The 13004-nt window shown below is 33.2% G+C and overlaps 1 long non-coding RNA gene across 1 annotated transcript; it reads left to right on the forward strand.

Moving 5' to 3' along the window:
* The first annotated feature begins 982 nt into the window (after window positions 1-982).
* On the forward strand, window positions 983-11977 carry LOC147077198 (uncharacterized). The gene is made up of 3 exons (XR_015069863.1): window positions 983-1175; window positions 5449-5554; window positions 11967-11977. It is a non-coding gene; the product is annotated as an uncharacterized LOC147077198 (long non-coding RNA).
* The last annotated feature ends 1027 nt before the right edge of the window (window positions 11978-13004 follow it).

The raw sequence follows: 13004 nt of genomic DNA on the forward strand, positions 1-13004 counted from the left end.
TCAATCGAAAGACAAACTATTCATGTTTAACTTAAATAACATTATATAACAAATATTATAAAAGTTCCATTTCTCTAATATCAAAACAAGTACAAAAGTTACCTTAATAAATATACTTTCTAAACTCCTATTTATCGCCATATTTCTCATGTCAATCAGTTCTAATATCAGTTCCAATTAATCCATCACACCGTCAACTCCTCCAGTGTAATTATTATTATTGAATTAAATAGTATAATATGTTTATAAATTGTTAATACTATCTCAATTGCTTAAACGTTAATAATAATTTGTGAATTTTAATTTAAGGTGTACCTATTGTATGATTGACATTATAAATAAATAGTTTATGTAGTGAAGTGAGTGCTTTCTGTGGCATCCCGATCCCGATTCCATAACACCAACCACTGGAATGAATTTTTTAATGGGATATTATTTTTATCTAAAGTTTGGGTAGGTACCTACCTATCGATCTGTTTCTATATATAGGTACCTAATGATTATCCTAGATTTGCCGCAGTATTGAATCAAATATGATTTTTGACATCTAGTAACTTGCATTAGCGCATATAGAATCGTACAATTTCAAACGATTTCAGATTTACTTACATGGCATACAAGGCCTGTCAGAATATTTTCGTTGGTAGGTAATTTAGAAAGTTTCATATAAAATGTGTGCAAGCCGAGAGAATACTATCCCGAAAGAAATAAAAAAGCCCTTGACTTTATTTTAAAATGGATTTTATTGAATTCGCCATTGAGAATTTTTAATCGGAATTGATCCATAAATGCCCTCGGAATTTCGCAAAAGCTCTTTTTTTGTGCGAGAAACAAAAATAAACTCATTTGTACATTTTCAACAAAAATGGAAACGCGCACTATAATAATAATTGCCGAAATACTATAATTTCTTGGACCATTTAATAAATTTCGGTGAGAAAAAGATGGCAACACTGCGCGAACGTATCTATGGTTTGGAAAACGTTGATACGAAGGTGTATGTCGTATGTACCCTCGCAAACATGGATGTCAAGCGAGAATATTGTGATGGAGACCAGTATAATGCAGAGGATAAACCTTCGATTGATGCACCAATGATTAGGCATCCAAATAATCCTGACGCCAGCACTTATGTAAAGCAAGAGAATAGAGACGATCCCATATGCAATTTTGAGGTTAGTTTTTTTTACTATTCATAATTATTAGCTTTATACCGCGTTCACACGTACATTGATTTACTGCTGACAGTACGTATTATCGCGGCCATAAAAAGAAAATGCACATGTAAACATGTATTATCGTGCAAGATGCAAGATTCCTTGCATGAATCAAAAAAGTTCGCTTCTGAATTTTCACGCGACATTTGGTATTTGTTTGAAATCTTCGCCTGCGCAGTAGAGCGATACTGGCAAACCTGCAGGAAATAAAACAAACTACACTGCGCAGTCTCATTTTGAAGTTAACCGATCTTGGCGACATGTCAAAAAGTAGCATAAAATGACAACATGGCGTCTCGCTTACTATTTAAGAATGAGATTGGCGACAGTCAGCACTTTTACGTGTAAACGGTTATTATCGCTAAATAAAAGCACAATTCATCTGTATATTTTCAATGTTTCCCATTAGTTCTTAGTCGTTCCCTCATGGTAGAGGTCAGAGGATGGTAACCACCTTGGCATGTTATCATCTTTTGAGCGATCAAGAAATTCAGCTCCTCTCAATCCTCTGCTTCTATCAGGACAGTGTGAAGGCTGCCCTCAGTCAGCTCTTTTACTTGGTCGCTCTTCCTCCGCTTCATCTGCCTTGGAGGCTACCCAAAACTACCAGTATCTCCAGAGTATCAGCTCCGCGCCGAACAATATGTCAAAAAAACTGTAGAATTCGTCTCAGACATATTGTCGAGAGACGTTCCTTGACAGTCTTCTTTGATCGGCACCAACGATTATATGCCCCTCTGACGTCACACCTACTTGGGGGTGACAGCGTCTGATGTGTGTGGGGGTCAAATATGGCGAACTCCTATGTTCGACTAGCTCAAGTGTCGTGAGAGGAAATCACCTTAGTGAGGAATCGGAGTAGACGGTAGATGCACTCGTCGATGGTGCTCCAATATAGGCACTGATGTATAAAACTCGCTTTATTTTAATGACATTTATTGTCAATGACACAGCCCTCTTGTCTAGGGCCAAGGTCACAGTAGAATATAAAAAATATATAGTTTATATTAAGAATTCTACGAACTAACTTATTTAATCTAGACTTGTAAAAAGTCTTAATTAGTCACAGTAATAGGTTCACAAACAACCTATAGTTATTGTCTTTGGTCGGAGTTCGAACTTATAGAAAGTTATAATAAAACTCGTAATTGTTTATAAGATGTTTATATAAATATAGTTAATAGTCTTTTACTTGAGGAACTCAGTTTATAAGTTAAAGCTGTAAAATGTCTATTTATTCATTTAATTATTTGTAATCTTAGATTTGGCATAAAGTTATAATTGAAAATAGTTTTATATGATTATTGTTAAAGTTTAAACTTGATAATACTATTTTAATTTGAGAGGAAAGCGTCTTGATTAAATTTAGAATATCGTACGCGTATTTATTTTGTGTTCGTAGTAGAACAGCTGATCGTAACGTTGAGCACTAGTTTCGCGGTTACTGTGTGTGTGACGTCATAGAAGAGTGACGACTGTTTAGCGAGGAGTAAAACTAGTAGAGGTTTTTATTCGCGGGTACGTATTATACCGAAACTGTTAACAAATAGTGCGTAGCAGACCAGAGAAGTCTTGCACGTGCTCGGAGAATATCACTGGGACGGAACTGATTTGTATAGACATATTATCCTCTTTTATAGTGGCCCAGAGGGACATCGGGATGGAGTTTTGCGAGAGAGGGAAAAAACTCCCGTCCCTTTTTACCGAGAAGAAAATTCGTGGGTAAATGCACCGGTTGTAATTTTCCGATATAAGGGGGGGTGATTAGATAGAGGCTGATGGCCTGTATGCATACTGCGAATTTCATATGCCTACTTCCACCATTTCTCACAGTGGACACTAGAATAATAGGTGAAGAGCTAAGAGCATACTCTTAGATGGGGGTCAGCAATTACACAAGATAGAATAAGTTAATAGATAGCGAATTAGCTACTTTCGAGAAAGCTAGAAGATTTGGAAATAAGGGATTTTGATATCTTTAATATTCCATACAACTTCTCTCGCGATACGCGAGCCAATCAGATTTGATTAGGAAGAGTGAAGAGATACGTTGCGTCGATTAATATCTTACCTCTCAAACATAGTGGCGCACCCATGGTGGGGGGGGGGGCAAGGGGCCCTGTCACCCCCCAAACATTAAAATTATCTTATTGATTAAATATATCTAACACAAAGGGTTGTATAGCATCTGTTGGAAAGAGAAGTCGCGCGACAATATTCGCGTGAATTTGCGTGACAATAAAATGTATATGAAACGTACAGCTTTCACATAATTCTATACAATCGCAATTGCAGATTAAATTTGATCTGCGATTTCAAATTGATAATACAATAAAACATCTCAGATATATAATGATTCGCGATGTACGCGAGAAGTACCAACAAAATTTACGAAACTATTCATATGTAATTTTTTCTATAATACCTACTTATTTACGATTTATTCTTGACCGTTTAGGTCGACTTTCATCATCCAAAGCTCACTCTGAGAAGTTGCTAAACTGATCAGTGTGAACTGCGGGACTTACTTCGGGAATTTTGCATCGGTTTTGTTGTGGGCGGTTAACGTCACTTTATTCAGCGAAAGGATTGACTACAAGGCTGAAATTTGCAGTTACCTATGTCGTTAAGATTCTACTTCTACAAACACCAACCGAAGATCAACGTTTTTGTGTTGATGTCATCCTTTATAAAATATTAACATTTTAATGGTATTTTATATATTGAACATACATAATTTTGAAAACACTTCTGAGCAGCGCCGGCTCCTCTTATACCATGCAAGTGCAACGCACTGCCTGCATTTTTGAAGACATCGCTCAAGTTTTCATTGTTATTCATACGTGTATCACTCACTTCGCGAAGTAGAACATGTAGCAGTATTATTAACAATTCTCCGTTCATGAGCGCAAAACGATTGCGTCCAAATAGATGTTCAGTTTGCACAGAATTACAATGAATGCTTAAACGGTAACCGAATGTTCCTGTAATGGCGTTTTGTGTAGAATTTTTTACACACTTTTAGATCGGCGCACGAAACGAAGGACTCTAGAAACTAAAACGCTAGTTTCTGTTTTATAACTATGTTGGGGAGTTAATTTTTAATATTTTTACAGTTAAAATATTTAATGAATCGCCAACATTTTACGAAAATACAAACCTGCCGCGTTTATTTCTAAACCACTCAAATTCATTCACTTCACAAAACACTTCAGCGGTTATTTATTTGGCTAAAGCTTTGTTCGCTCAGAGCGTAAGCCATAAACTGTGACATTTATATTTCTTTATTGATATTAAATCATTCTTGCTGTTCAAATCTTTTTTGAGAAATAGTATAAATAAACAAAGACATATTTAATTTACCTTCTGAGAAGTCGGTAAGAGAACACGGTAGCCTTCGGTGATTGAGGCAATCATGAAAAAACGCTTTACGACCTTACGTGGCTAGGACACGTGCTCCGGATGCCGCCAAAAAGTGTGACACGTTGTACCCTTATGGCACAGCCTCAAGGGTTCCGTCACCATTGCCGGCCCTCACTCACCCTGCAACGGTGCCACAAAAGCGACCTACGTGGTGCAGGTCTGACATGGCGGGAGGCGCAAGAGTTGGCGATGGATCAAGGGAAGTGGCGCGAACTTGTGCTTGCCCTATGCTCGAATGCTGGGTAGTGAGAGGGTGAAAGAAAAAGATCTTCTCTTTATAGAAGGTAAACCATTGTGCACTACCAGAAAATGCTATTCTGAAGACTACCGGCCGCCACTGCTTCTGCGAAAATATAATATAACAAACAAAATATTTTTTTTTAGAAAAAAAGGTAAAAAAGTACATACTTACAGTAATTAAGTCATTTGACGCTAAAGACGCACATGGTGCGTAATGACCAGGCGGCTTATCGATAGTAATTAACGTGCATTTTAAATTACCTCTAAAATTTACATTTTATAAAACCTACTTTGATACTAAAATACAAAAGCCGATTGGCAATAGTAAATCAATTTTTGATAGCGCTTATTATTAACTGCGATATTATGGTTTAGTTTAGGCAGGGTTTAATGGAATTTTAAATACTAATTTAATGAAAACAGATAAGAATGCCTGATAATATTTAGTGTGCACTATTTATGTCGGATCTTAACAGCCTACTTTCACCTAGATAATAACGTTTTAATCTGTTATATTAATAATATGTACTTATTGACAACATGTTATATGAAACGTTGTTTATTTCAGTTCTCTGCGACGGGTGTCACTGGTATCAAAGCTGAGACTGACATAATGCGCGAATTCACTGAAGACGAAATGCCACCATTTTCTGATGGAGATCCTCAACCCGGATGTTCGCATTCAGATTACATACCAGGACATGGGGTACATTTAATTTTATAATTATTGTAACATTTGCTTCTCTATTCGCCGAATTTTATCAAAGGTTGACGTTTAAAATTTCAATAAATCTCCGTACTCCTACTATCTTAATTATTATGATCGGTTGATTAATACTGGGTAATTATTGAGTTTTGAAGAAAACATTCATTAAGGCCACGTTAACTGTTTGTATTGCTGCATGTATGTATTCATTAAATAATTAGGAGAACACAAACTAAGAGCCCGATACTCAATTCGTACTTACAGTAAAATTGGTAAGTAACCGAAATCCATATGGTAACTATTTAACTAAAGAATCCTTAACCATAGACGACTGTTGTTATAAACACGCCCCCTTCTGTATTACCATTTACCACTGACAGCTGCTGTTAAAATAAATTCGCATATCTATAAAACAGTCTATACAATCAAATTCATTAACAATTATTGATCTCAATATGGATATTGATAGTTTTAATTCATTTGGCATGTACCTGCATGCAGAATATGCTTGTACACAGTTTGCAGTTATTGCAAACAGTGATGTACGCTTGGTAGAATTCGCGCCAAATGCCGATAATGTACAATCTCGAAAATAGAGAACAGAGATCTTTTGTTTTCGATTGAAACACAATACTTACAATAATATTATATTGTGAATAATTGTCAACAGTCCTTAACTCATTCATTAGGTACTCATTATTAGGTAGGTAGTATATATTATTATTATTATGTTATGAGTAGGTACAATTTCATAACAGTAGGTATACGATATTTTAATTACCTATTGCAAATTAAAACTGTTGAACAACTATTAAATATCCGTGACATTTATTACGACATACTTTCCTTTACTTTCGTTGATTCTGTACATGTCTTACTTATTTAGTAAAACCGATTATCGAATTGAAACATCAGTGTCTATGAATTATAAATTAACTTTTCTTATTCAGATTTAGATACTTATGTAATATTAAACCAATAGATAGGTAGTTGAAATATATTAATACCTAGTTACCTACACACCAACATGGTAATATGAGTTTTAATCATTTTATATAATCATTCTCATCATAGCAAATTAAATTTGTAATAATTGTAAAGGACATCATCTGACATTTCGACTACCTCATGGTATAACACACTAACTCTAAATTATCAACTTTTCAGGAGAGCAAAAAAACCATTCAAAAAAATGTGTAGCAAAAGCCGTTTATTATGTGCAAATATTATTTAAATTATAATTTATATCTTTAAATAGAGTATCATTTAAGCATACAATCAACTTTTGCAAGACAATAATTTGGGAAATAATACCCTAAATGTGTTTTTCCACGTTAAGTTTGACAACTAAAATATTACATCTAGATTTGGTGTGATTTTTCCCGTTTATATATTTTTAGAGGGTGTATATATCTATACTTGGTGTGTTTTTCCACGTAATTATTTTTTTTTTCATAAAAAAAGTACCACGTAACTTGAGATGGTGTTTTTTTTCATGCTAATTCTGAAAGATAATCTTAAATATCTCGACTTAGAGAGATTTTTGTTTTGACTTTTACGGGGAATGACATACTATGTGCTCTTAGTGTTTTCTCTCTCGATGATATTTGATTAAACCAAAAATATGTTTAGATATTCTGATGGAATATGAAGAGATTTTTTAATTAAACAATATTTTATCGCAATAAACTGTATTTTAACCATTCAGTCAGTTTGAGGAAATTGTTTTACAGAACATAATATTATAGTAAAATAATTGCAAAGTTACTTAATGAATATTCCACTCAACATAATAATGATTGGTAGTATAAATTAAGAAATGATAGGATAGTTTGTTGCCTATATATTTTACGTAAATTACGTTGCAGCATTATAAACGTTATGTAAATTAAACTTTTTTAAATTAAGTATAGGAAAACTATCATATAATATACAACTGTATTCTTAAAATTAGATTTAAAATATGTAAAAATAGTACTTATAAGACTTCTATACTTCTATGCAGCTACTTATTTCTATCGCACCTCACTTAGCTGTTTGTAGATGCCAAATGTAACAATTAATAGCCATCCTATCATGAACAGTGAGATTATAGATGGCATATTATTTTCTCTTATAATGAAAGACTCATACTTCACTTTGTGACACCAATGACATTAATACTTCATTGTGTGACACAGTTAAAACTTTTGTAAATCAAAACATGCTGTAACAGTTGTAATGTGATTTTCTTTTGCACGATTTATATCACCCTGTTTCATCTCTCTCGAACGTTCTGTAAATAATAAATGTTGCTGATAATCACTTTATTTTTTATTAAATATTTAATTTACTCAATTATTGTTTCCGTTCCTGTTCAGACGAAGAAATACGAGAAAAATATGCCTTTATATTGGCGTTCAGTAGCAATTGGAAATTGATATTATTTTGATCCAAATCATATGCTATATTGGGGAAACATTTTCACCATATTCAAATTCTCGTCTTAATATTCTTTTTGGCTATTTTTTCTAACATAGTGGGATTCTTTTCTTATGAAATATATTATTAACATGTTCAATTATACTATTTTTTTTGCTTCCTTGAGTGCATGAGAACGGTTGTTGTACCTGCCTTGACTATACAATAGCAATTCTGAATCTTCCTTTTTTTAAAAGCACTCACCACCCACATATTTGAAATTGAAAGTGTTTGTAAAAACATAGTTTTACATACTTTTATTATTTCGTTATTGCATGACAAACCATAAATAAGTGCTTTTAAACGTCTTAAAGAAGCTGGTAGTTTTTGGGTTTTCTTTTGCACTGACTTGTCATATCGTAAGATGTAATCCCATTGTTTCTCATGATTGCCAATAATACAAAATGAATCAAAACTAACTTGACGTTCGGATTCACTCATTTTTTGGGCACATATTTGAATTGGCAAGAATTTTTACATATTGCTTCCATGGTATTCAAATATTCTTATATTCATTCACATATTCTTCACCTGAATTGAATGCTTTTTTGGCTTTCTTCCTTTTACACAAGTCTTAAATTACAGCTCTCTTCTTTTTCTCGATTCAAGTGTGTCAATTTATAGTGAAAATACTTTGTACAGATGCACTAAGTAGGTACAACGTCATGTCTGATGACGTGATGTCTACAAGTGCATTTATGTTTCAAGGTGGCAAAGTACTGACAGAAGTATACTGTTATTTAATATGCTCTAAAATAGAGCGATATATTTCATTCTGTGTAAGATCTGCTGGAGATTTCGTAATTTCTTCGATCAAATCATCAATCATTCCCAAATCTCCTCCAAAATTTTCCGTCATAATGGCACACTGGAAGAACAACTAAAACCCGACAATCCAGGATCACTAGGACTATTCGGAGTCTTCAAATGGGGATAAAATCAACCTGGACTATCCAATTTTCACCCAAACATGCAATAAACCTTTTAGACTTTTTTTACTACCATATTTATCATAAAAGTATAGTAAAAAGGTCAACACATGTGCAAAAATAGGCAAGTATTACCTTATTTACTTATCACAAGTCGTCATGGAATCAATACAAGAAGAATAATTATTGTAGGTTGTAAATTGGAAACTAATGGTGCAAATATGCATTTATACGATGCTTACTAATGATAGGAAGACGTTATAGTTTATATTACGAAACACAGAATATTATAAACATTGAAAATCCTATAGGAGCCAATAGTACAGACAGAATATTTAAGGTTGAATCATTTATAATTATAACCTAAAAATATGTTGTCTGAAATAGGAGATTTATTTTTTTATTGTTTCCATCCTTTATTTTATTAGTCTCTTGAGCTTATTGTAATATTCGCCAAGATCTAGTTGGCGACATATTAATTAAATGGAATAGTTCATAACTTAAATCCATTAGAATTTAAATTCAAATTCCAATAGTACCTACCATAGGCCGATAGTATTAATAATAATATTAAAATTAGTCATTTGTACACAATAACAAAAGCAATTTGTGATAATGAAAGTAGGTGCGATTCATTACAAAGGATAATGATTTTTCAATACAGTGTTGTTATATGTTGATAAAGGCGAGATTTCAAGGTGAAAGTTGAATTAGTGTCATATTCCACGGTGAAATCATAGTTAAATGATACACTAAAATGATTTGTGTAGGGAGCATGTATATTTTTTCCGAGTAATAACACACCAACTACAAGTGGATTATTATTCCATGTAATTTAAGATTTTACAAAAAATGTTATATAATCATAACTCTACTTACGAGTATTATTTTAAACAGTATTTTGGGTGGTTTTCGAGAAAAAAATCCAAAAAAAAATTGGCTGGTGTGGTATTTTTTTCTATGCAACAATAGCTCAAAAAACATAAAACACACTATTTCGAATTGGTGTGTTATTACATGAGGCAGTCGATTTATACGGCAAGTGTTTCCGTATCGGGAAAAACATGGATCAAAAAGTATCTTAAATTATTCACTAATTGCGGAGACATTAAATCATTTTAATTAAATATTAATTGTGTATGTATAATTATTGAATTTATTTTGAATAGGTTTCATATTTTTGTCATCGTTTAACAATTACAAAATAATTTACCTAAATTATAAAAAGAGAATTTTTTTATATATTGTATTATTTTCAATAGAAAAACGGAACGAAGCTATTGCAGATCTGGTGGACCATAGACAACTCGATCATAACTATGAAAGGCTTTCTGCATAGTGTTTTGTTGTAAATACATTTTAGTTATGACAGACGATTGAGCATCGGGCTCTATCTATGACTTAATTAGTAGAAGTTATCAGTATACATATTAAATATATCGATGACGCAATCACATTTTTTTATAATTTTCAAATAATAGCTTTATTGGTATTTCAGTAAAGTTGTTATAAAACGCAAACTGTGAAAAACATTTTCCATATAAAAAATATATCTACTTATCATAAAATTGTACTGCTTCTCATCACTTTTAAATATTCGGTCAAATTAAAAACAATAATTTCTCGTGCTTGTCTTTGTAAAGGATCTTTGTCATACCCCGATAGAGATGAGGTTTTCATTAAACACTGTTAGTATACTATTGTCTCGTGTAAAACAGAGTTTTCACACAAGGTCACAGCATTTATACACCTACTATATGCGCACGAAAGTAAATGTGCTTCTGCGCAGGTCCGTTTTTAAGTTGTTTAGCAAAATACGACTCAGAGCATTATTTAAATATCAGATGTGCTCAACCGGTAAACTGAATTTATTATAAATTCACAAAATATTTATGCTATAACAATTTATATGTGTAAATTATATAAACCGAGTCATTCCTTCTCGAGACTGTCGCTATTTGGATAACTGCCGTCCCTATGCGACGCTTAGTATGCGTGGCCTCAGGAATTCAGAAGTATGATATATTAAAATATTGTTTAAACTGTTGATCGAAGTCGCCTGATGAAATTTGAATATAAATTCTCTCCCGCACTTTCATGTATAAATCTACGTCCCCGATATAGTATGTAACGCTGCATACAAAAGTTTATAATCGTAGCCAAGATAAGATGGTTCTTTTTCTCTTTTCTTTCGACCATGTCCGATCCTAATAGGATCATATGTGCCTCCACAGAGTAGAGGATTGTCTTAACAGATTTTCTTTTTACGAGAAATGGTTGTCAGCCACTTGCTCAACGAATTAGGTTCAAACTCTGACTCACACCTGGTACCCACGACGCAATACGATAACGCTTAAGCCGCGCGGCAATCGTGAGTGTTCTAGTTTTTCAAGATGGTTCTAGTATAATATATCAAATCATTTTTTATACTGTTGATCGAGGTTACTTGATGAAATTTGAATATAAATTCTCTCAATTTGAATATTGTTTGTGACATTGGTTTCGCCTTTAGCATTTTCCGACACTATGGAGACTCTCAATTAACACACTGACACGTAAATTACTAGTTACTACTCGAAGCTTACAATGTGGTTTTATTGAACAAGGTGCAAAACTGCCTCATAGTATGTACGTTATTCTGGTGTTCTTAAATTATTATTTTAAAATTTTGCATTCGAAATTATTATAGATTCATACATATTACCAAGAGCAGTACCACAAAAATTGTGTCATCGTCTATTTTGTGCATTTGTTTTTCGATGTTACATGTAGGTGAATATAAAATAAAAATATTTATGGATCATTTCGTAACATTATTTGTATTTATATCTATGTTGGTACTATTACCATTTCTTAACGTCATTTTCATTTTAACTACACTTATAATGCCTGAAGATGCTGAAAGGCATAAGCTTTGAAAAAAATAACTCAAATAGAACAGTTAAATATCTAATTTAGAATAATATTGACGATTATTTTTGTTTTTTCTAGGTTTCTACTAAAGGCTTTTTCAAAAAGCATCACGATATAGACAGGTGTCAACAATCCTCGCCTGATGGAATCCAAGATAGAATGACACAGTATTCAGAAGTGACGATAGATGAACAAAATATTAAAAGAGAAATGTCAGAACGATCGACTCCGAAGGAACTTCGACTTATTTTAAGAAGAGTAGTTCATTTCTCACGTAATTTGATTTGCAGCTTTTGTAACGCAGTTTTTGGATGCGGAAGTGCTCTGAAAAGTCACAAAAAGGTTCACACGGGCGTGATTCCTGACCAAAACCAAGAAAATTTATTCTTGCAACTAAATCATCTCGAAGCATATAAAATGACTTATACTGGTGAAAAACCGCATAAATGCAAGGTATGTCCATATAGATGCTCGCAACTTAGTTATCTTAAACTCCATGAAATGACACACACAGGTGTTGAACCTCATAAATGCAAGATATGCACATATAGATGCTCGCACTTAAGTAGTCTTAAACTCCATGAAATGACACACACAGGTGAAAAACCTCATAAATGCAAGGTATGCACATATAGATGCTCGCAACTTAGTAGTCTTAAAAAACATGAAATGACACACACAGGTGAAAAACGTCATAAATGCAAGGTATGTCCATATATATGCTCGCAACTAGGTCATCTTAAAAGACATGAAATGACACACACAGGTGAAAAACCTCATAAATGCAAGGTATGCCCATTTAGATGCTCGCTACTTAGTAATCTTAAAATACATTTAATGACACACACTGGTGAAAAACCTCATAAATGCAAGGTATGCCCATTTAGATGCTCGCTACTTAGTAATCTTAAAAAACATGAAATGACACACACAGGTGAAAAACCTTATAAATGCAATGTGTGCCAATATAGGTGCTCGCAACTAAGTAGTCTTCAAAAACATGGAATGACACACACAGGTGAAAAACCTCATAAATGCAAAGTATGTCCATATAGATGCTCGCAACTTGGTAATCTTAAAAACCACGAAATAACACACACAGGTGAAAAACCTCAT

The sequence above is a fragment of the Rhyacophila brunnea genome, unplaced genomic scaffold (assembly GCF_057557595.1).
Source record: "Rhyacophila brunnea isolate RB1 unplaced genomic scaffold, BYU_Rbru_1.0 scaffold_13, whole genome shotgun sequence".
Lineage (NCBI taxonomy): Eukaryota > Metazoa > Arthropoda > Insecta > Trichoptera > Rhyacophilidae > Rhyacophila > Rhyacophila brunnea.